The 21,496-nt window shown below is 44.0% G+C and overlaps 1 protein-coding gene across 1 annotated transcript in view; it reads right to left on the reverse strand.

The window, feature by feature from the left end:
• Positions 1-21,496, reverse strand: part of LOC149125275 (uncharacterized) — a 159,500-nt gene that overhangs the window by 40,179 nt on the left and 97,825 nt on the right. The window lies entirely within an intron of this gene.

Here is a 21,496-nt window from a genome sequence, read left to right on the forward strand (position 1 = left end):
CCCAGAAGCTTAAATCCATGTCTGAGACCCAGGGCCAAAACCAACATATCACTCCCCACTTCCACCAAAATCTGAAATGTTACTGAAACATCTCACTTGTCACTAACGTCTGTCTTGGTGAGCAGAACAAGGGACCGTCACACAATCCTGTTACCCCCAAACACTCCCAATAGCTCCCCCTCTGTCCTTTATTTCTTCTAATATCAGCAAGATCTGTGCACTATGGAGTGGCAACACAATCAGGTCCCTGTCCCCCAATCACCAAAGCTCATCCAGTGAGCTGGAGAGGGAGCACTGTGTGGCAATGACTCCTCCTCCGTGATTCAAGGAGGGGAGAGACGGCGGTGGGCTGCAGTGGTTGGGGGAGATTCAGTGGTCTGGGGTGATCAGCAGCCTAGGAGATGGAGCACTTCCAGGAATAAAGACATCAAAGGAAAATGAGAAGCCCTGTAAGAAAGGCCTTTAACTACAACAACTTAAGATTGCTCAGCAACTGCCACTACCTTCTGTTTTTATCCACTTTTCTCAACAGAAATTTCCCTGCTGCAAGAAGGCACTACAGTCAGGACATCTGCTATTTGGACTTGAACCCATCGTTCCATCAAGTTTTATAGCTTCACCTCAATGCTTGGGTTAACCGGTCCTTATCCTGTGCAGAACATACCTGAGTCCTGAAATGCATAAACCAAATCTTCTCCACATTACATCATCTTTATTCTACGCCATATTGTCTTTCATTAGAAATTTCAGTAACGATAATGTATAATAAAGGCTATATTCAGGTATGCCCAGTGTTGGGTTGGATTATGGATCCACAAATCCAAGTTTTTTCATCCTTGCAACTTGTCTTGAGCTTTGCCTTGCTGTGATGGGTGTCATTCCTATGTGATGAATGTGGGCAGCTTGAATGTATGTGGAACAAGATTTTGTCTCATTAACCATTGCCGTCACTGCCTGCCTGCCGCCCCCATCTCCCCACTGTCTGTGCAGGTAGGAGACTGTGCAAATAGAAGAGAAAGTGAGAGAACCATCAGAGGTGTGCAATGGAGAATGAGTACAATTATCATTAGTGTTGGCAATCTAGCATTTCCAGTTCTTTTCCCTTTTGGCCACACAGTAGGGTTGTGTGTCCCAATTCTATTAAGTTAGGACTAAGTGACTAGTTCTGGGCCACCTGTCACTTCTGGGCCAGAGTGGCAAATTACCATGTGAGACTATGTAGAGCATTCTCTTTTCTCTCTGCCACAGTTCAAATGCTGGCCTCTAGGTCACCAATAATGAGCAGAGCTTCCCTAGTAACCAACAACAGACAAGTAGCTTCAAGAAGAACTTTTTGCTTTTGTTTTAAGCTCCTAAAATGTAAAGGGGTTTTATTACTCCAACAGGACTTAGCACCTTCCAAGTATAAGAGTAGAAGAGGGAATGCAATGGTTTTCTCCTCCCCTCCAACTTAGGGCCTTGTCATCCTTCAAGGCAGATGTAGGGGCACAAAGGGAATTATTTTTATAGACTCAAAAATGGGGAATGTTCTCTCGTCCCTGTTCATATATGCTAACATAATGGATGCGACGCCTACTTGAGCAAGTGAAAAATGAATGGGAGGGAGACAGCAAGGCTGCAAGAGGCGTAGCAATTCACTTGGCTGACCATTCATGGTCCTATCAAGACGGTGAGAGTCCTGAAAGCCAAAATGAAATGCCCTAGAAGTGCCCCTGGCTAATCCCACCCAAGAGCAGAGCAGCAACACCATGGCCTAAGGGAACGTCCACCAGGGGAAAGGTGATGCCCGCCTGCCCTTTATGAAGCTTCTCACAACTTCTATGAAGCATTCGTTGGCCCCTCTCCTCACCACACACACACACCACAACTGGCTGAGCAGGATGATTAGCAACGGTTGAATTCAACCCTGTCCCTTGGTTAATAACCTCTGCTCCCCACTCTAACAGCCTGGAGGGTAAAGCGAATACAAATAGATGGGAAGACATCCTGTCTTCCTCACTGTAGATGCCTCTCACCATGGTCAGTCTCAGAAATGAGACTAGAAAAGTACCGAAGACTGTACTGGACTTTAAATAATGCAAGATGATCAAAGGCTGCCAGAAAATATCCATGGTACCATAATAATATGGGAGAGCTAGATATGATAAAAGATTGTTGGAGGCAGTGATCAGGGGAAGAAAAATTGTTTCATGCTTGTATTGAGCTCAGTATGGAGTGTTCACAAAAATAGTTACACATCCAACCAAAACTAATGATTAATTTTTCTAAGGTACTCTGGAACTCATACATCCAAATGAGAGTTGTCATTCAAAGTAATCTCCAGGGCTACATTCTTCATCCAATAATGCTTACATTTCTTGAAACATTTTTAAATCGTCTTCAGAATCAGTTTATGAGCCGAAAAATAAAATGTCTCTTTATAGCCACAGCTCACTCTTCCTTGGATTACTTTGTGTTCCTTCCAGTTTGACCTTATTCAGACCAAATCCACACTCTCCTCCCGCTCTATTCTACCAAGTAAGACGACTGAATTTCATGCTTGCTCTGAAGAGTCCTTGGTGTGTGTTCAATGTGAGGGACCAGGACAATGAAGACAGAGAGCAAGGATCAACCCACAGGGATGCTACCTGTTTGGGAGCAGAGGACTGCTAGAGAGAGCACTGTTGGCTGGCCATCACAAATGTGATGCCCAAGGTTGAATTTCCCTGAATTTAAAAAGGGATTCAGGCCCATAAAAAAATCTCATTAAATTTTTAAAAATTTAAAATATGTAAGTTCTCTGGCCATACTGAAATTAAATTACAAATCAATTACAGGAAGATACATGGGCAATATCCACAAGCATACAGGTATTAAATAACATGATTTGATATAGTTCATGGATAACCTAAGAAATCAAAAGGGGAAATGGCAAAGCAATTTGAAACTGAATGGCAATGAAAATACACATATTGACCTTGTAGGATGCTGCTAAGGCAGTACTAAGAGTTTGTTCATAACACTAGCCACCTACCTTAATCACCTCAGTACCAAACTTAATAAGCTAGAAAAACAGGAATAAGAGGGGGGGCTCCAAGACAGCAGAATAGGGAGGGAGCTCACTGATAGTCTGGGAAAAGATAGTTTAACAAAAGTGGAGATACTGTAGTCTCAGGGAAGAGTTAGGGTAAAAACTGCAGAGGAAACTCTTCCGGAATTAATGGGACACAGTGGACCTATGTGGAGGGCATGGGCACCCATGGCTTGAGATCCCAGCTCCGAAGTCTATGCACCAGCGCTGGAAAGGGAGGTGAGGGGAAACCACAGTATCCCGAGACACTGGAGGAAAAGCAGCAGGAAGAGCCTGGAGGGAATGGGCTTGAAGCCCTGTCGGGGGAAAGTACACCACCCTAACTAGAGGAGAGAAAAAAATAAAAGGGACCAGTACAGACACGATTCTCTCTCTCCACTCACCTTACAAAGGCAAGCAAGACAACACAGCAGGTGCCATTTTGTACATATGTAACAGCTGCGCCAGCTCAGGGCTGCGCCCACACTCAGCCAAGCAGAAAAACCTGACTCTGGTGGGGAGCAATAACAGGAGGTTAAGACCTAGTGAATGTGTGGAGCTTATGAACCAGACTGTGGGAAAAAAAAAAAAACTGAGGGCATGTGGGAGAACTCACGGTGTGGCTGAGATGTGAGTAATCTCAGTGGGAGACATCATAAATTCAGAGGCTTTGGCTACGAGGTCAAAGACACTGCAGGGGAATCTGAGCTTACATTGAGGACTGCACAGATCTTTTGTGTGGTCCTTGGGGCAGAGCAGACGAATATTATACCCACAGGGGATAGCACTTGGGCACTGATTGACACCAAGGAGAAGAGCTCAGCTGAGTGGAATTACTTCCCTTCTAAATTAAAAGAGAGAGAGAGAGAGAGAGAGAGAGATTTACCACGCCAAACCTCGGTGTGTCACCTTTGGCACACCCTTAACCCTGAAAAACTGAACAGAGCTCTCTGGCCACACCCACCACAAGCCTCTAGAGATTCACCAAAAGGAGATAGTCCACTTAATCTACAGTCATAGTATAACAAGAAAAGCCACCACAGTGAGAAAAAATAAAAAGAAGAAACCAAAGAATATCTCCACAATGCCAAACAACAAATAAAGAAACCTAGGAAACAAACCAAGGAAGATGTCATGACGTTCCCAAATGAACATGACACACCAATAAAAGATTATGAAGATGATGAGATAGAAGAAATGCAAGATACAGATTGCAAAAAATTTATGATAAGAACATTAGAAGTTATCAAAAACAAATGTATGAACTACAGAAATCCATACAGGATGAAAATCTCTCTCATGAAAATGAAATCTTAAGAAGGAATCAAAATGAAATGAGGAATTTAGTAGAACATGAAATTGAGATAGTGAAATCAAAATGAAATGAAGAATTCAATAGAACAAATGAAAAACACATTTGAGAGCCTTAAAAACACAATCAGTGAGACAGAAGAGAGAATATCAGACTTAGAAGACAGAGCACAGGAAAGTATACAGTCAAACCACAGAAAAGAGGAAATTAGAAATCTAAAAAATATTGTTGGGAATCTACAGGATACTATTTAAAAAAACAACATTCAGGTTCTAGGAGTTCCTGAAGTCATGGAGACAGAGAAAGGATTAGAAGGCTTTTTAGTGAGATACTAGCAGAAAACTGCCTGGGTTTGGAGAAGGAAAGAGACATCCAAGTACAGGAAGCACACAGAACCCCCAATAGACGTGACCAAAATAGACCCATAACTTAGAAATTGAATCAGTAATAAAGGCCCTTCCAACAAAGAAAAGCCCAGGACCAGATGGATTCACTGCTGAATTCTACCACACATTTAAAGAAGAACTAATCCCATTTCTTCTCAAACTATTCAGAACAACTGAAAAAGAGGGAATCCTCCCAATTTCTTTCTATGAAGCCAGCATCACCTTAATTCCTAAACCTGAAAAGGATGCAGCATTGAAAGAGAATAACAGATCAATTTCCCTGAATAACATAGATGCAAAAATCCTCTATAAAATTCTGGCCAATAGTATGCAACAACACATTATAAAGATCATCCACCCAGACCAAGTGGGATTTATCTCTGGTATGCAGGGATGCTTCAATGTTCACAAATCAATCTATGTGATACACCACATTAACAAACTGCAGAAGAAAAACCATATGATTATCTCAATAGATGCAGAGAAAGCATTTGATAAAATTCAACACGCTTTCATGATGAAAACTCTAAGCAAATTGGGCAGAGAAGGAAAATTTCTCAATACAGTCAAAGCAATTTATGAAAAACCCACGTCCAGCATCCTATTGAATGGGGAAAAGTTGGAAGCATTTCCACTGAGATCTGGTACCAGACAGGGATGACCATTCTCACCATTGCCATTCAATATAGCCAGAGCCATTAGGCAAGAAAAAAAAGTTAAAGGGATACAAATTGGGAAGGAAGAAGTCAATCTATCCCTCTTTGCAGATGATATGATTCTTTATTTAGGAGATCCAAAGAACTCTACTAAGAGACTATTGGAACTCATAGAAGAGTTTGGCAAAGTAGCAGAATATAAAATCAATGCACAAGAATCAACAGTCTTTTATACATAGGCAATGCCACGGCTGAGGAAGAACTTCTAAGATCAATCCCATTCACAATAGCTACAAAAACAATCAAATACCTTGGAATAAACTTAACCAAGGATGTCAAAGATCTCTACAATGAGAATTACAAAATCTTAAAGAAATAGAAGAGGATACCAAAAAATGGAAAAATATTCCATGCTCATGGAAGAATCAACATCATCAATATGTCCAATCTCCCAAAAGCAATTTATAGATTCAATGTGAAAACAAAATACCAAAGACATTCTTCCCAGATCTGGAAAAAATGATGCTGAAATTCATATGGAGACACAGGAGACCTCGAATAGCTAAAGCAATCTTGTACGACAAAAACAAAGCCAGAGGCATCACAATACCAGATTTCAGGACATACTATAGGGCAGTTGTAACCAAAACAGCATGGTACTGGTACAAAAACAGATGGATAGACCAATGGAACAGAATAGAAACACCAGAAATCAATCCAAACATCTACAGCCAACTTATATTTGATCAAGGATCTAAAACCAATTCCTGGAGTAAGGACAGTCTATTCAATAAATGGTGCTGGGAAAACTGGATTTCCACGTGCAGAAGGATGAAGACCCCTACCTTACACCTTACCAAAAATCCACTCAACATGGATTAAAGATCTATATCTACATCCCAACACCATCAAATTATTAGAGAACATAGGAGAAACCCTGCAAGATATAGGTACTGGCAAAGACTTCTTGGAAAAGACTCAGGAGGCACTGGCCAAAATTAACAATTGGGATTGCATCAAATTGAGAAGTTTCTGTACTGCAAAAGAAACAGTCAGGAAAGTGAAGAGGCAACTGACAGAATGAGAAAAAATATTTGCTAACTATGCAACAGATAAAGGGTTAATAACCAGAATCTACAAAGAGATCAAGAAACTCCACAGCAACAAAACGAACAACCCACTTAAGAGATGGGCCAAGGACCTCAATAGACATTTTTCAAAAGAGGAAATCCAAATGGCCAACAGACACATGAAAAAATGTTCAGGATCACCAGCAATCAGGGGTATGCAAATCAAAACCACAATTACATTTCACCTCACTCCAGTTAGAATGGCTTACACACAGAAATCTACCAACAATAGATGCTGGAGAGGATGTGGGGGAAAACGGACACTAACCCACTGTTGGTGGGAATGCAAACTGGTAAAGCCACTATGGAAGTCAGTTTGGAGATTGCTCAGAAACCTGAATATAACCCTACCATACAACCCAGCCATCACACTCCTTGGAATTTACCCAAAGGAAATTAAATTGGCAAATAAAAGATCTGCCTGCACCTCAATGTTTATTGCAGCTCAATTCACAATAGCTAAGACATGGAATGAACCTAAATGCCCATCAACAAAAGACTGGAAAAAGAAATTATGGGATATGTACTCTATAGAATACAAAACAGCAGTAAAAAAAATGAAATCCGATCATTTGCTACAAAATGGAGGAATCTGGAAAACATCATGCTGAGTGAAATAAGCCAGTACCAAAGGGACAAATATCATATGTTCTCCCTGATCAGTGACAACTAACCAAGCACATAAAAGGAAACCTATTGAAGTGAAATGGACACCATGAGAAACAATGAATTGATCAGCCCTTGTCCTGACTGTTGATGAACAACTTAATACTTTATCCCTTTTAGTATTTTTTGTTCTATTTAATACCATTGGTTGAACTCTTTAATTAATATACATTTATTCTTAGGTGTTTAAATTTAACTGAAAAGTGATTCCCATTAAATATAAGAGTGAGAATAAGAGAGGAAAGAGATGTACAGTTTGGCACATACATACTCAGACTTTCCCCTAATGGTAGAGTTAGAAATGTGCCAGGGGATTCCAATTCAATCCCTTCGAGGTGGCATGTACCAATGTCATCTTACTAGTCAAAGTGATAAGTTTCAGTTCATAATTGATCAAAATGATAGGATTAACAGTCAAATGGGTCACATAAACAAGACTAGTGTCTGCTAATACTAATTGATAGAATTAAAAAGGAGGGAACAATCCAACATAGGACGCGGGATACACAGCAGACTTGTAGAATGGAAGATGCCCTAAACAGCACTCTGGCCTCAGAATCAGACCTTAAGGCATTTGGATCTGGCTAAAAAGCCCATGAGAATATTTCAGGCATGGAAACCCAAGACACTGTGGCAAAAAAAAAAAAAAAAAACACCTAAATGAAAGATCTCTGTGAGTGAGATCCCAGCAAGAAGTATAGGTCATCAAAGAAGGAGGTACCTTTCTCTGAAGGGAGGAGAGAACTTCCACTTTGACTATGGCCTTGTCTAAATAAGATCAGAATTGGCGAACTCAAGAGGCTTCCATAGCATTGGCAGCTCACGCCAAGAGCCTCAGGTGATTACTGACGCCATAAACAAGAGTGTCAATTGTTAAATCAACAACAGGATTCACGGTGCACTTACTCCTCATATAGGATCTCTGCCCTTAATGTGTTTTACTATGTGAATTAACGGCATAACTAGCACTCAAACAGTACTTTATATTTTGGATGCCTGTGTGGGTGTAAACTGTTTAAATCTTTACTTAGTATATACTAAATTGATCTTCTGTATATAAAGATAATTGAAAATGAATCTTGATGTGAATGGGATGGGAGAGGGAGTGGGAGATGGGATGGTTGCGAGTAGGAGGGAGGTTTTGGGGGGAAAAAATCTGCTATAATCCAAAAGTCGTACTTTGTAAATTTATATTTATTAAATAAAAGTTAAAAAAAAGGAGTAAATTAAATCCAAAGCAAGCAGAATAAAGGAAATAATAAAGATCAAAGTACAAGTCAATGACATAGGAAACAATAGATAAAAGCAATGAAACCAAAGACTGCTTCTTTAAAAAAAAAATCAATAAAATTGATAAATCTCTAGCAACATTGATCAGAAGAGAAAGAAAAAAATACAAATTACCCATAGTGGGAATGAGAGGTAGCATCATTATAGATTATACAGATATTAAAATAGAACAAGGGCATATTATGAAGACCTTTACACCTATAAGCTGGATAACTTAGATGAAATTAATAAATCTCGGCCGGCGCCGCAGCTCACTAGGCTAATCTTCCGCCTGCGGCACAGGCACCCCGGTTCAGGGAAATTAGGCACATGAGGCAATTCAAAGATGGCGCCCAAAGGAAGTAAGGTGGGCGGAACCCAAAGTTGTTCACCACCAAAGCTAATTGGTCATGTAGCATCAGGGGAGGTGACGACGACTGATGACAAGTATATAGACATATGGTTGGTCCTGTAAAAAAATCGCCCCATAAAATGACCTTTTAAGTAATTGGTTGGTCCTTATGCCCTGCCCCAATAGTCCTGTGGTTTCATACTTTAAAAGACTTTGCTACGCGCACAATAAACGAATTCTTGCCTAACTTGACTCCCCCCTGCATCTGACTGTCTCTGGGATCAGGAGGCTGGGGAACGGGCGAGCAGCACACTTACCTTCCCTCAGACCCAGTCCATCCTCATTCGGGTGGACCAAGACCCTGCACCCCGGGTTCTAGTCCCGGTTGGGGCGCCGGATTCTGTCCTGATTGCTCCTCTTCCAGTCCAGCTCTCTGCTGTGGCCTGGGAGTGCAGTGGAGGATGGCCCAGGTGCTTGGGCCCTGCACCCCATGGGAGACCAGGAGAAGCACCTGGCTCCTGCCTTCAGATCGGTGCAGCATGTTGGCCACAACACACCGGCCATAGCGGCCACTTTGAGAGTGAACCAATGAAAAAAGGAAGACCTTTCTCCCTGTCTCTCTCTCTCTCACTGTGTAACTCTGCCTGTCAAAAAAAGAAAAAGAAATTAATAAATCTCTTGGAACATATAAATTATAAATTCCACTCAAGAATAACCAGGTAACCTGAATAGATCTATTTACCATTTTTTAAAGATTTATTTACTTATTTGAAAGGCAGAGTTATAGAGGGAAGGAGGGAAGGAGGGAGAGAGGGAGGGAGAGAATCTTCCATCCACTGGTTTACTCCCTCAAATGGCCAGAACACCCGGAGCTGATTAGTAAAGCCAGGAGCCAGAAGCTTCTTCCAAGTCCCCCATGCAGGGGCAGGAGCCCAAGTGCCTGGGCCATCTTCCACTGCTTTCGCAGGCCACTAACAGAGAGCTGGATCAGAAGTGGAACAGCCACGAATCGAACACACATCTGTATGGGATGCCAGGGTCACAGGCCTTGGCTTTATCCACTATGCCACAAAGCCAGCTCTGATCTATTTCTTTTCAAAAAAAAAATTGAATTTATACTTAAAAACTCCCCCACAAAGAAAACTCCAGGTCCAAATAGTGTGACTGGTAAATTCTAACAAACACTAAAGAAATAATAGCCAATTCTAGACAAAGTCCTCCAAAAAACTTTCAGAGGAGAAATATTTATTAACACAGGCCTTTTCAGATGATTTATTTGAAAGGTAGAATGATGGGGCAGGGCAGAGAGAGATCTTCCATCAACTGGTTCTCTCCCCCAAATATGTGCAACAGGCCAAAGCCAGGAGCCAGGAACTCTATCCTGATCTCCCACATGGATGGCAAGGACCCCAGTGGGCCATCATCCTCTGCCGTCCCAGGCACATGAGCAGGAAAATGGGTAAGTAAGAACAGTCAAGATTTGAACTGGCACTCTGATATGGGATGCAGGTATCCCAAGCATTGGCTTAATCCACTGCACCGTAAGGCTGGTTGCTTAACTCATGCTTTGAGGCCAACATTACCATTATACCAAAAATAAAGACAAGACAAAACTATAGATTAATAACTTTCATTATTATAGATGTCATATTTCTTTTTTTAAGATTTAATTTTTTATTTCAAAGAGTTACAGAGAGAGGTAGAGACAGAAAGAGAGATTGATCTTCCATCCGCTGGTTCACCCTTTAAATGGCTGCAACAGTGGAAGCTGAGCCAATCCAAAGCCAAGAGCCAGGTCTCCCATGCTAACGCAGGGGCCCAAGTACTTGAGCCACTTCCCACTGCTTTCCCAGGTGCATTAGTACGGAGCTGGATCAGAAGTGGAGCAGCTGAGACTCGAACTGGTGCCCATATGGGATGCTGGCACTGCAGGCTGAGGTTTTAACCTGCTGTGCCACAGTGCCAGCCCCTAGATGCCGTATTTCTAAACAATATTTTAGCAAATCAACAAACTCTAGAAATGGTAATATATCATGACCAAGCAGAATTTTTGCCTGGAATGCAACATTCATTGACCAATTAAAAATCATTCTGTGTAATCCACCATATCAGAAAGCTAAAAAAGAAAACTGATTTGATCATTAACATAATGAAAGGAGAAGGAAAGAAAAATCAAGAATGAATCCTAGGATTTTGGCCTGAAAATATGACAGATGTCAGAGAAAATTTAAGAACAAAAGAGAGACCAACCATTTGGATTTGATAGTCAGAAAGTCATTTGTCAACTTTTTCCATAATAGTTGCAATGGAAAGATAACAGATTTTTTAGAGTTAATGACTAAAGAGCAGTAAGACATTGCTATTATTTCTTCTCAATCCCCACCCTCAACCACAACCTTGATCAGAGTGAAGGAATATTTTACCTTACTTCCCATCTAGGTATTAATTATAGCAGATAAATATTCTGAGTCTTTAGCCAATTTAATTCAGTCTTGGTCCCACATCAACCCCAACCATCCTTACAAAGTACGTTGTCTGAAATATGCTAAAGGATTTCTTAGCTCCCAATCTGTTTTGGAACATGGGGAACTAAGGGGGAAGAAAATGTGGTAGAAACACTAGATGCCTTAGACCTAATTGACAAATTTAGAAACAAATAAATCACCAGGAGTAGATGGCACCCACCCAAGGGTCTGAAGGAACTCAAGGATGAAATTGCGAAGCTACTGGCCAAATTGTAACCTTGCAGTTACAAATGGCCACATGCCACCAGGGTGGCGGCGTGCCAGAACCACTGCTCTCCGTGACAAGGACTGCAGGGACTTAACTTCCAGCCCCCAGCACGTCTTTCAAAACCACAGTGAAGTGAAAGCTTCTTACACAAATAGGAGCCTAATTGCATATTCAGAGTGTGGCCCTCCTCTCCCCGGGAGGAAGCAGGGCGTGGCCAAGGGCAACAGGTGGGAGATGGAAGAACCGCTTGGCCTTCTGCTCTGCCCCTACGGCGGCACAGGAAACGCTGTCTCATTCCTTTCTGGGAAAAGGGAATAATGTCAACCACGCCTACTCCACAGAATCATTGGGCAGCTGAGGGGAGGGACTACGGATCATTGTGCTTTATGGCAAACAAAAATAAGCCTAAACAGATCTGTGGTGTTCACATATTGAGGAGACTAATAATGGCAATGATAATTCTCAACTGAATGCAGGGGAGGGGGGTGGTTAGAAGGCAAATTCCCAGAGACCTTTCTTCTATTACACCCTTGCCAGTCGCTCCCTTATGTTTCTCCTCCCTGGATTTTCACTACTTAGAACTCATCACCTCCCCCCAGGCTGGGAACCTTTTCAATTGCCTCTCCAACATCTGTGTGTCTTACCTGAACCTTAATCCTAAACTCACCAATTCTGCTCCAAAGTGTGTCCTCATTTGTGTTGCTTGTTTCTGCTAATGGCACCACAATCTTGCCTTGACCTTGAGTTCAGAGAAGGTTTTCAGGCCTCCTTTTCTCCTCCACTAAACTCACAAAGATGCACCTCCCATATACACACACACAAGTAGACTTGCTACCACTTCTGTGTTCTTTACAACAATGCTGCAGGATCCACGGCTTTGTTTCATTCCCCTACAGTGCCGACCTAATTCAGCTCCTGTTATCTGAGTCATTCTCTGAATATTTATCCAAGTCTTGTATGTGCCAGGTATCATGAAAGATGCTGACAGAATGTGATGGTGACTAAGACACAGGTCTTGCTCCAGAGTTTCTCAGGATTGAGTGCTGTTGCTGGGGACTTCCTATTACAGACCACAGTATGTGACGAGGTTAATGTAAGGTAATAAGAGGGTATTCGTAGAAGAGGGTATTGATACTCATAGACTTCCCATGAAACATGAGGCCTCTAGTCCAACTTATTGTGGTCAAGAGAGGCCTCCTGGCAGAAGAGATCCCTAAGTCCAATCTTCAAAACCAAGGTTGTCGGGCCGGTGCCGCGGCTCACTAGGCTAATCCTCCACCTTGCGGCGCCGGCATACCGGGTTCTAGTCCCGGTTGGGGCGCCGGATTCTGTCCCGGTTGCCCCTCTTCCAGGCCAGCTCTCTGCTGTGGTCAGGGAGTGCAGTGGAGGATGGCCCAGGTGCTTGGGCCCTGCACCCCATGGGAGACCAGGAAAAGCACCTGGCTCCTGGCTCCTGCCATCGGATCAGCATGGTGCGCCGGCCACAGCGTGCCGGCTGCGGCGGCCATTGGAGGGTGAACCAACGGCAAAGGAAGACCTTTCTCTCTGTCTCTCTCTCTCACTGTCCACTCTGTCAAAAAAATTAAAAAAAAAAAAAAACCAAGGTTGTGTTGAGGCGAGAGGAAGGTGAGAGGCTAAGAAAGAAGCCCTGGCAGAAGCTACGGAGGATGTGCAAGGCAGTGCCAGCATCTCAGGCCCCTTGCAACGTGATTTGTGAAGGAAGCGGCCAGTCTGGAGAGGGAGGCAGGGGCCAGGCGTCTGAGGGTCCTGTAAACTACGTTAAAGCACGTTCGCTTCAGGATCAAGGGCCACTGGAGTCATGGGAAGGGCTTTATGTATGCGGGCAACACAGATTGATTTTTTTAACAAAATATCCTATCTTAGCCTGTAGGCAGCCTCCAAAGCCCAGAGCACATGGGCCATGGCCCACCCAGCCTTGGCTCTGCACACAGAGGGCTCCTGTACCATCACTGCCTCTCCTTGCTATTCCCATGCAGAGAGCCTGCCTCACTTTCAAGCCACCAACATTCCTGTAGGGCAAAGCAACAGCTCACCCGAAAGACTGCTGCAGCTTCCTACACCAGCAGGCAGGCAGCCACGTGACTGCATTCCCAAATTGGGGCCCTACGAATGGTTTGTCCTCTTCTCTCTCCTTCTTCCCAAGTAGCCTGGCATTTGTTCTCCCCTGCTCTAAATTCTAGCTCTCACATTTCTCCTAAATCCCTGCCATATACTCTCTCGAGTCTCTATTCCTTGATTAATAAATTCCTTTCAACTGAACTGCTTTGCTGAGTGTCCCTTATCTCAATGCAGTTGTCCCCCTGAGAACCTATCTGCCCTGGAACCATTGCAAGTGGATGGGCACATCCTGGAGCCATCTCAAGTGGATGAGCACATCCTGGAGCCATTCCAAGTAGATGGGCACATCCTGGGGCCACTGCAAGTGGATGGGCACATCCTGGAGCCACTGCAAGTGGAGGGGCACATCCTGGAGCCATCTCAAGTGGATGGGCACATCCTGGGGCCACTGCAAGTGGATGGGCACATCCTGGAACCATCTCAAGAGGATGGGCACATCCTGGAACCATCTCAAGTGGATGGGCACATCCTGGAACCATCTCAAGAGGATGGGCACATCCTGGAACCATCTCAAGTGGATGGGCACATCCTGGAACCATCTCAAGAGGATGGGCACATCCTGGAACCATCTCAAGTGGATGGGCACATCCTGGAACCATCTCAAGTGGATGGGCACATCACTCATGTCATTCAGAAGAAGTCAGGCCCAGGACACTACTGCCTGCAACTCAGAGCTGTATTCCACCCTCTTCCACGAGCAAACCCAGGCCCCCCTCCCTGCAGTACACACAGCCCTCCTCCGCTGTCACCTACGACCTCATTCACCTGTGTTCCTCATTTGCTGATATTCTGGGTTCCCCACCAAGTCCTGCCACCATCCTCAGCAATCCGAACACCTTCTGACTCCAAAGAACTCCACCTGGAGAGCTTGTTGTCACCAGAAACCTTTGCCTCTGAAGAGCGAAGGGTCCAATCACTCACTCAGTGGTCCACACGTCCAGTTTCCTCACTCGGTCACAACCACAACACCACTTCTCCCCCTGGGATTTTCAGCCCGTTGGCCACTCCAACCTCTCCTCACTCCTGCCCTCCAACTCCACATGCATCTAGCACACCATGACCTATTACTTGAATCACTCTTTGGCTGGTAGGCTGCACTGAGTCTCTATAGAACCAAAACAGCCAGCACCTCCATTTTCCAAAAGGTTTATTTTACTTATCTGGAAGACAGGGTGAGAGAGAGGGAAGAGAGAGGGAGGGAAGAGAGAGGGAGGGAAGAGAGAGGGAGGGAAGAGAGAGGGAGGGAAGAGAGGGAAGAGAGGGAAGAGAGGGAAGAGAGAGAGAGAGAGAGAGAGAGAAGAGAGAGAAGGGAAAAGAGAGAGAGAGGGAAGAGGGAGAGAGGGAAGAGAGAGACAGGGAAAAGAGAGAGAGAGAGAGAGAGAGAGAGAGAGAGAGAGAGAGAGAAATGAATCTTTATTCCACTGGTTCATTCTCCAAATGGCAACAACAGCCAGACTGGGTCAGGCCATAGGCAGGAGCCCAAAACTCCCTCTGTGTCACCCATGTAGGTGGCAGGGGCCCAAGTACTTGAGCCACCTTCCAGTGCTTCCCCAGGTGCATTATGCTGAAGCTGCATCAGAGGCAGAGCAGCCAGGACAGCAACCAGAGCTCATATGGGATGCCAGTGTCAGAGGTGGTGACTTAACTGGCCATGCTGCTACACCACAACACTGGCTCCGGGCACTCCACTTTCTGAACCCTCTCAGGCTAAACGGGAAGCTTTGTGTTCTCAAATCCTCCTGACCACTCTCTTCATATTCCAAAATTTTCCCCACTCTATAAGTTCTAGGTCATCACCTCCTAACTCATTTTCTTAAGGCTGAGCTCAAATCGTCAAGTGATGCCCAATACCTATCGTAGCCACTTCCCCCACCTGAGACACAGTCTCCCTCCTCCCTGGTCCTACTTCCCTCTGCTCCTCTAGATCTTCTAGTCACCTGACCTCACCTCCCAGCCACGACTGCAACACCCCTACTCCCCTTATCCCTGTCTCCCTGCATCTCTCACACTCACTTCAATCGCTACCCTCTTGACCATGAGACCTGTATGTATTTGGTGCCTCTCGAGTAAAATGTATCAAAAACTCACCCTTGAATGATAGTTGAGCACCCATTTTTTTAGCTCAATGTCAAGCTTCCCCAAAGTCTTTCTAGCTATTTCTGGAAGAATCCAATGCCTCGCACCACCATGTTGCAGTGAGCCCACTGTTTCCTCTCCTGATCCAGTCCTGTCAGCAATGCGGACCACAGTGAACCCATTGTGCACTAACACCTCCCTGTGATAGAATGTGCGTAGCCCTAGCCCAAGTCATCTCCCTCTGCGGATCCCACTCTGAGCTGGAGCCAACTCACTCAAGTCACCCCCTGGGACCAGGATCCAATTTTATAATCCTAAGAAGAGAGCTTCAAAGGGTTTCCCAACATCCAAACACCTCACAGAGGGCTTGTGTGAAGTCCACATTTGGAGTGCCTGTTTGCAGTCTCTCTCTACCTCAGAATTACATGGGAGACCATGGAGACGGCTGGCAGAGCACAATCTCTAAGAAATTGAAAGAGGTCTCTCCGAATTCCTTTCCACTCCTCCATTCCACATCTCCGATATTCACACCCCCTCCGAAGTTCCATCACACGGGGACTTTGTTTCACAGTGAAGCTGTTTGTGCCGTTGGGAAGAAAACGCTAGTCAGTAAACCTAGCCTCTTTCCCCCACCGGTGACCTTGAGGAAGTCAGTTGCTCTTCTCAGTGACCCACCTCCTCTGACTCATCTGCACCCGAGATCTGTCCAGCCTCGGCCGCCGTGAGATCTGTCCAGCCTCATGCGTAAACAGTCAAGTGCCGCATACACCCGATCTTCTCGAGGACAGAGACCTCAGCCGTGTGCCCTGGAGCAGAGTTCTCAATCTACACAGGGCTAATCAGCATCATCTGATAGGGCCACTGGGAGGACTCCATGATGCATGGAAAAGCGGTCATTCATCTCAGTAGTGTTGCCTGGTAATGACACAGTGAGAGTCTATGAAAGAAGATAGTAATAATTATTCTGAAACCCACAAGCCCCAGCCTGCTTATATAAACGTCCAGCTGGATTTCTACTGATGTGACCTTTCCCAAAGGAAAAAAAAGTATAAAGTAGCACGAGAAATCTTCCACAGCAAGATTCCTTGTTGCCGATAAGACATTTGAAGATGTTCTACTAAAGGAGTTTGCAAATTCCTCTATATTAGGATATTGTCCAATATCCATAAACCATCATTACATATAATGGCATGTATAATTTGAATGTTTCAAAACCTATTTAAGATACAACAAAAATTCTATTGCTACAAAAAATGTATTTGCAATGCTGGCATATTGGATACACATCCTTGTATAACATCAGTTTAATTGTTCAGACACAAGTTTAACTCCCTGTTGATCTGCAATATTTTTGCACAAGATTTAATTTAGGGCTAAACAGCCCAATATAATCATAACAAGAGAAGCACCACGTGGCAATTTCATATTTTCAGCACATTGTGTCTGGCCATACATTTTTAAGATCATAAAATTGGCTTGTTCTTAATATTTTGATTGGAGATTTATGCATACTGTTGCTACATCCTTTAAACAGATGTGCAGTAAATTTGATAAAAAAAAATCTCTTCCTCCTGAAACTAGGACATGCGCTCATTTAAATAATATAGAACAACAGTCACTGTGGATGTTTTAGAAACACAGGATGTTCCAGAAAGTAAAGACCTCAAACGTGCAGTCACAATCTTATTCCCAATTCATTGCAGATCTTCAAAACTTCTGACTGACGACTGTTCTATTTCCCAAAATGCTGCCCCTACCCATTTTGTCTCTTGTGCAGTGACAACACACAGCATCACAAAACAACATCAGCCTTTTGTGTCAGAATTAATGCCTAGAACAGTGTGTGGCACACAAAAGATTCTCTGTAAATTCTATTTAGTTTATTTATATTATTTTGTTATAATTATTATCTTGCTAATGGGTGTCCTTTGTCTAAATGGGCTGTAGAAAGTGGGTTGAAAACATTATAAATCCACACCAGCTAATAAGAAAAAAAAACAATGCCCATTACCTAATGTAACAGAATAACAATTATATTATCCAAAACAACAATTACATTAAAAGCCTCCCCAAATCCACTTTCTTCAAGAAGTTTTCTTGGAAGTTATGGATATCAACGGCTTTTACACATCCTTTTCAACCAACTCCCTAATTCCAAAAACCATACTCTCTAAAATGCCTGAGATGATTTACACGTTCCATGTGAATTTTTTATTCAACGCAGTCTCTCCATTAATCCAGGAGTAATCCAAACCTCATTTACATGTGTTGTTTCCAACCTGCACTCTGCTACCTGAGGCTTTCGCTAAATTATTTCCACCTGTATCCGGGGGCTGATTTGAGTTATTCCTCCTGGGGTAAAAAACCTGATAAACACCAACAGTCAAATACCAACAACCAAATGGAAACCAAGGAGGTAGAGCGGATTATCTAACAAAAAATAAACATAAATTGTATTTTTAAATGTTATTTATATATTTGAAAGGCAGAGAAAGAGCTCCTGTCTGTGAGTTGACTCCCTCTAATGCCCACAACTTCAGAGGGGTGGGGGCAAGCCGGGAGCCAGGGGCTCGGTCTGAGTCTCCCACGTGGGTGGCAGGAATGCAAGTACTTGAGCCACCACCTTCTGCCTCCCAGAGTCTACATCAGCAGGAAGCTGGAAGCAGCAGCCAGAGCCATGAAATGAATCCTAACCCCTAAGCCAAACACTTGCCCCCATAAACTGTATTTTATTCTCATTCATTACTCTCCACTGGCTAGGGGAATCTGTCAATCAAACCCTTCTTACCCCACATTCCTCTCCAGCTACCACTCCATTTTTCTGCCCCTTTTTACCACTTTACACTCTCCTCTGAAGCATTATCTTTGTTCATCATTTTCACGTTCTCCCTTTTACTCCAAAACCCACTTCATTCTGCTTATCCAGTTAATATTTAATCGAAACTGCCTTTGTCAAAGTCACAAATGACTTCCACATTGACAAATTCAAAGGCTATTTCTTTTCATTTGCAGTTGCTTTGGGTAATACAAAATATACAAATAGTTCAGTGATTATCTGTGTACCCACCATCAAGCTCAAAAGGCAAATTATTCCCAGTGCTGCTGAGCGTGTTCTGTGCCCCACCCAAACTGCTCCCTTTCCCCACATTCTCAAATGACCCAGGATCCTGAATTTAGATTCTTATTTCCATGATTCTAGCCCACACAGGCTTATCTGCTGTGCTCTCGCACCTTGTCAATGGTACCCTCTGTTTCCTTCACACCGTGTTATGGGATTCTTCCAGGAGACTGTAGGATGTTCGTTCTTTCCATTAAATAGGACCCCTTACTCATACACACTGCAACTCAACTACCCATTTTTCTGTTGATAGACATTTGGGGGTGCTTCTGGCATTTTTTCAAAAAAGATCATGGAGCTTCTAGGAGCATTCCTGTGTGTAACCTATTAGCTAATTCTTAGGGCTCACCTCACTCGGCCTCTGGGAGACTAACACAGATGAGCACGCACTCCTTCAAACGGACTTTAAATTGTCTTCAGGGACAGCACACTCGATATCCCTGACACTCCTGGTCTCTTTTCTGGTTCCTCCTCTTCATATCCTCTGCACACTGAGGTGCCCCGGAGCTGAGGTCCATGCCTATGGCTTCAAATACCACTTATTGCGATTGATTCCAAAAAATTGCCTATTTGAATTCTGCCCTCTCTGAACTTCAGGCTTCTGTGTCCAACTTCCTACTCGATATCTCCACTGGGATATCTAAATTTAAGTATCAATATTTGGTTTATTTCCATGGTTGCCCCCAAAGTTTCTTCCTCTCCAAATCCTCTCCATTTTATTGAATTGAATCATTCAGGTTATTCCAAGGGAGAAAAAAAACTCATCTTTTTATCCTGTGGACCACTTCAAACACTTCAAATCCATCCAAAAATCCTGTAATATCTACCTTAAAAATATCTTTCAAAATAAACCACTTCTCCTCCCCTCCACCGCTGCCAAGTCACCTGCCCTCTCATCAAACTGCTTACTAACTTCCTAACTGGTCTTCTTACTCTCCCCTTCATGTCCACACATGCCACTAGGGAAGCCCAAGAGACATTTCCAAGAAGTCAAGTATACAAACCATGTCTTTTGTCAGAATTCCCCACTCACTTCCCATGTCGCTCACAATACCACTGACGGTCCTTCCCATAGCCTCTGAAGGTCTAGCTGGCCTCGCCTCCTAATTCCTCACCTTCTTGTGTCCAGCCATCCCTCCTGTGTTCACAACACTCCTGTGACCTGGCCTCTGTGCTGTTCCTCTTACACACTTAACCTGTGACACCTCAAGTCCTGTGCATATGTGGCTCCTACATTTGTGTGGCTTGGTTTTTCACGTCACTTAAATCTCTGCTCAAGTATCTCTGTCCTTGCCCATTTTATATAATGTTTCTCCCCCATTACCCAAGTATTCCTTTGGAATTCTGGGCTCTCTGACTTGTATTTTAAGAATTTGAGAGTCGGCCGGCGCCACGGCTCACTTGGCTAATCCTCCGCCTTGCGGCGCCGGCACACCGGGTTCTAGTCCCGGTCAGGGCACCAGATTCTGTCCCGGTTGCCTCTCTTCCAGGCCAGCTCTCAGCTGTGGCCAGGGAGTGCAGTGGAGGATGGCCCAAGTGCTTGGGCCCTGCACCCCATGGGAGACCAGGATAAGTACCTGGCTCCTGCCATCGGATCAGCGCCGTGCGCTGGCCGCAGTGTGGCGGCCATTGGAGGGTGAACCAACAGCAAAGGAAGACCTTTCTCTTTGTCTCTCTCACTGTCCACTCTGCCTGTCAAAAAAAAAAAAAAAGAATTTGAGAGTCAACAGCAAAGCAGGATTTTCCTGCATTTTTGTTCCACATTTACATTACTATGAATTCCTTATTGGGAAAAAGAAATGGGTGACAGGGGCCTGAAGGGAAGTGATCATAGGTTCAGGTGCTAAAGAACACATTTTTATTCATTTCTCATCTACCTAAACCACGGCCACCCCATCTAACACACCCTGGAGGAGTGGTGTAGACCACAATTCCAAGTCCGTCCCAGAAACCTGCCTTGACCTTCACAGAAGGATCACGGAGCTCCACCAGCACAGGCCTCTCACGAGAGCCTCAGAAAGCAGCTGGTTCACTTGAGTACTGAACAACTCTGGCGCACAAAGCACCCATCTCAGCCTCAACAGGGAACACACATGGGTATCGTGAGGTCTCTACCCACCCCTGTCCCAGAGGCTCATCAGGAGCCAAACAGCCCGCTGTGATGTTTGAAAAGCGAAATACCAAGGGCAAATAACCAGAGTGCTGCAGAAGTTCACAAGGAGGTCCACCACCAACAACAAATATCAATGTTGGAGCAATTAGCATATTCCAGGCTCAGAGCTCGTGGATTTACACAAACTTAGTCTAAGTAAAATTTAAAATAACTACAAAATAAAATAGTTAAAAATAACCCTTGGAAGAAAACATTACTATTATCCCATATTGCAGATGAAAGTTTGCAGAACCAGAAGTAAAGGCAAAGTCTGAGTCATGAGAGAGAGGCTAAGGGCCATGTTGCCCACTAGGCGTGCTGATCTCTGAGTTCTCCTCTGGTGGGCACTCTCGGGGGTAGACATGAAACAGCTGGAATACATTCTATTAACAAGTATGCAGTGCCAACAATATGCCAGGAATTGGGGGAAAGAAGACGGACGGTCACTCGTTTCCACA

The sequence above is a fragment of the Oryctolagus cuniculus genome, chromosome 7, assembly GCF_051225735.1.
Source record: "Oryctolagus cuniculus isolate XC-2025 breed Fujian yellow rabbit chromosome 7, ASM5122573v1, whole genome shotgun sequence".
NCBI lineage: Eukaryota > Metazoa > Chordata > Mammalia > Lagomorpha > Leporidae > Oryctolagus > Oryctolagus cuniculus.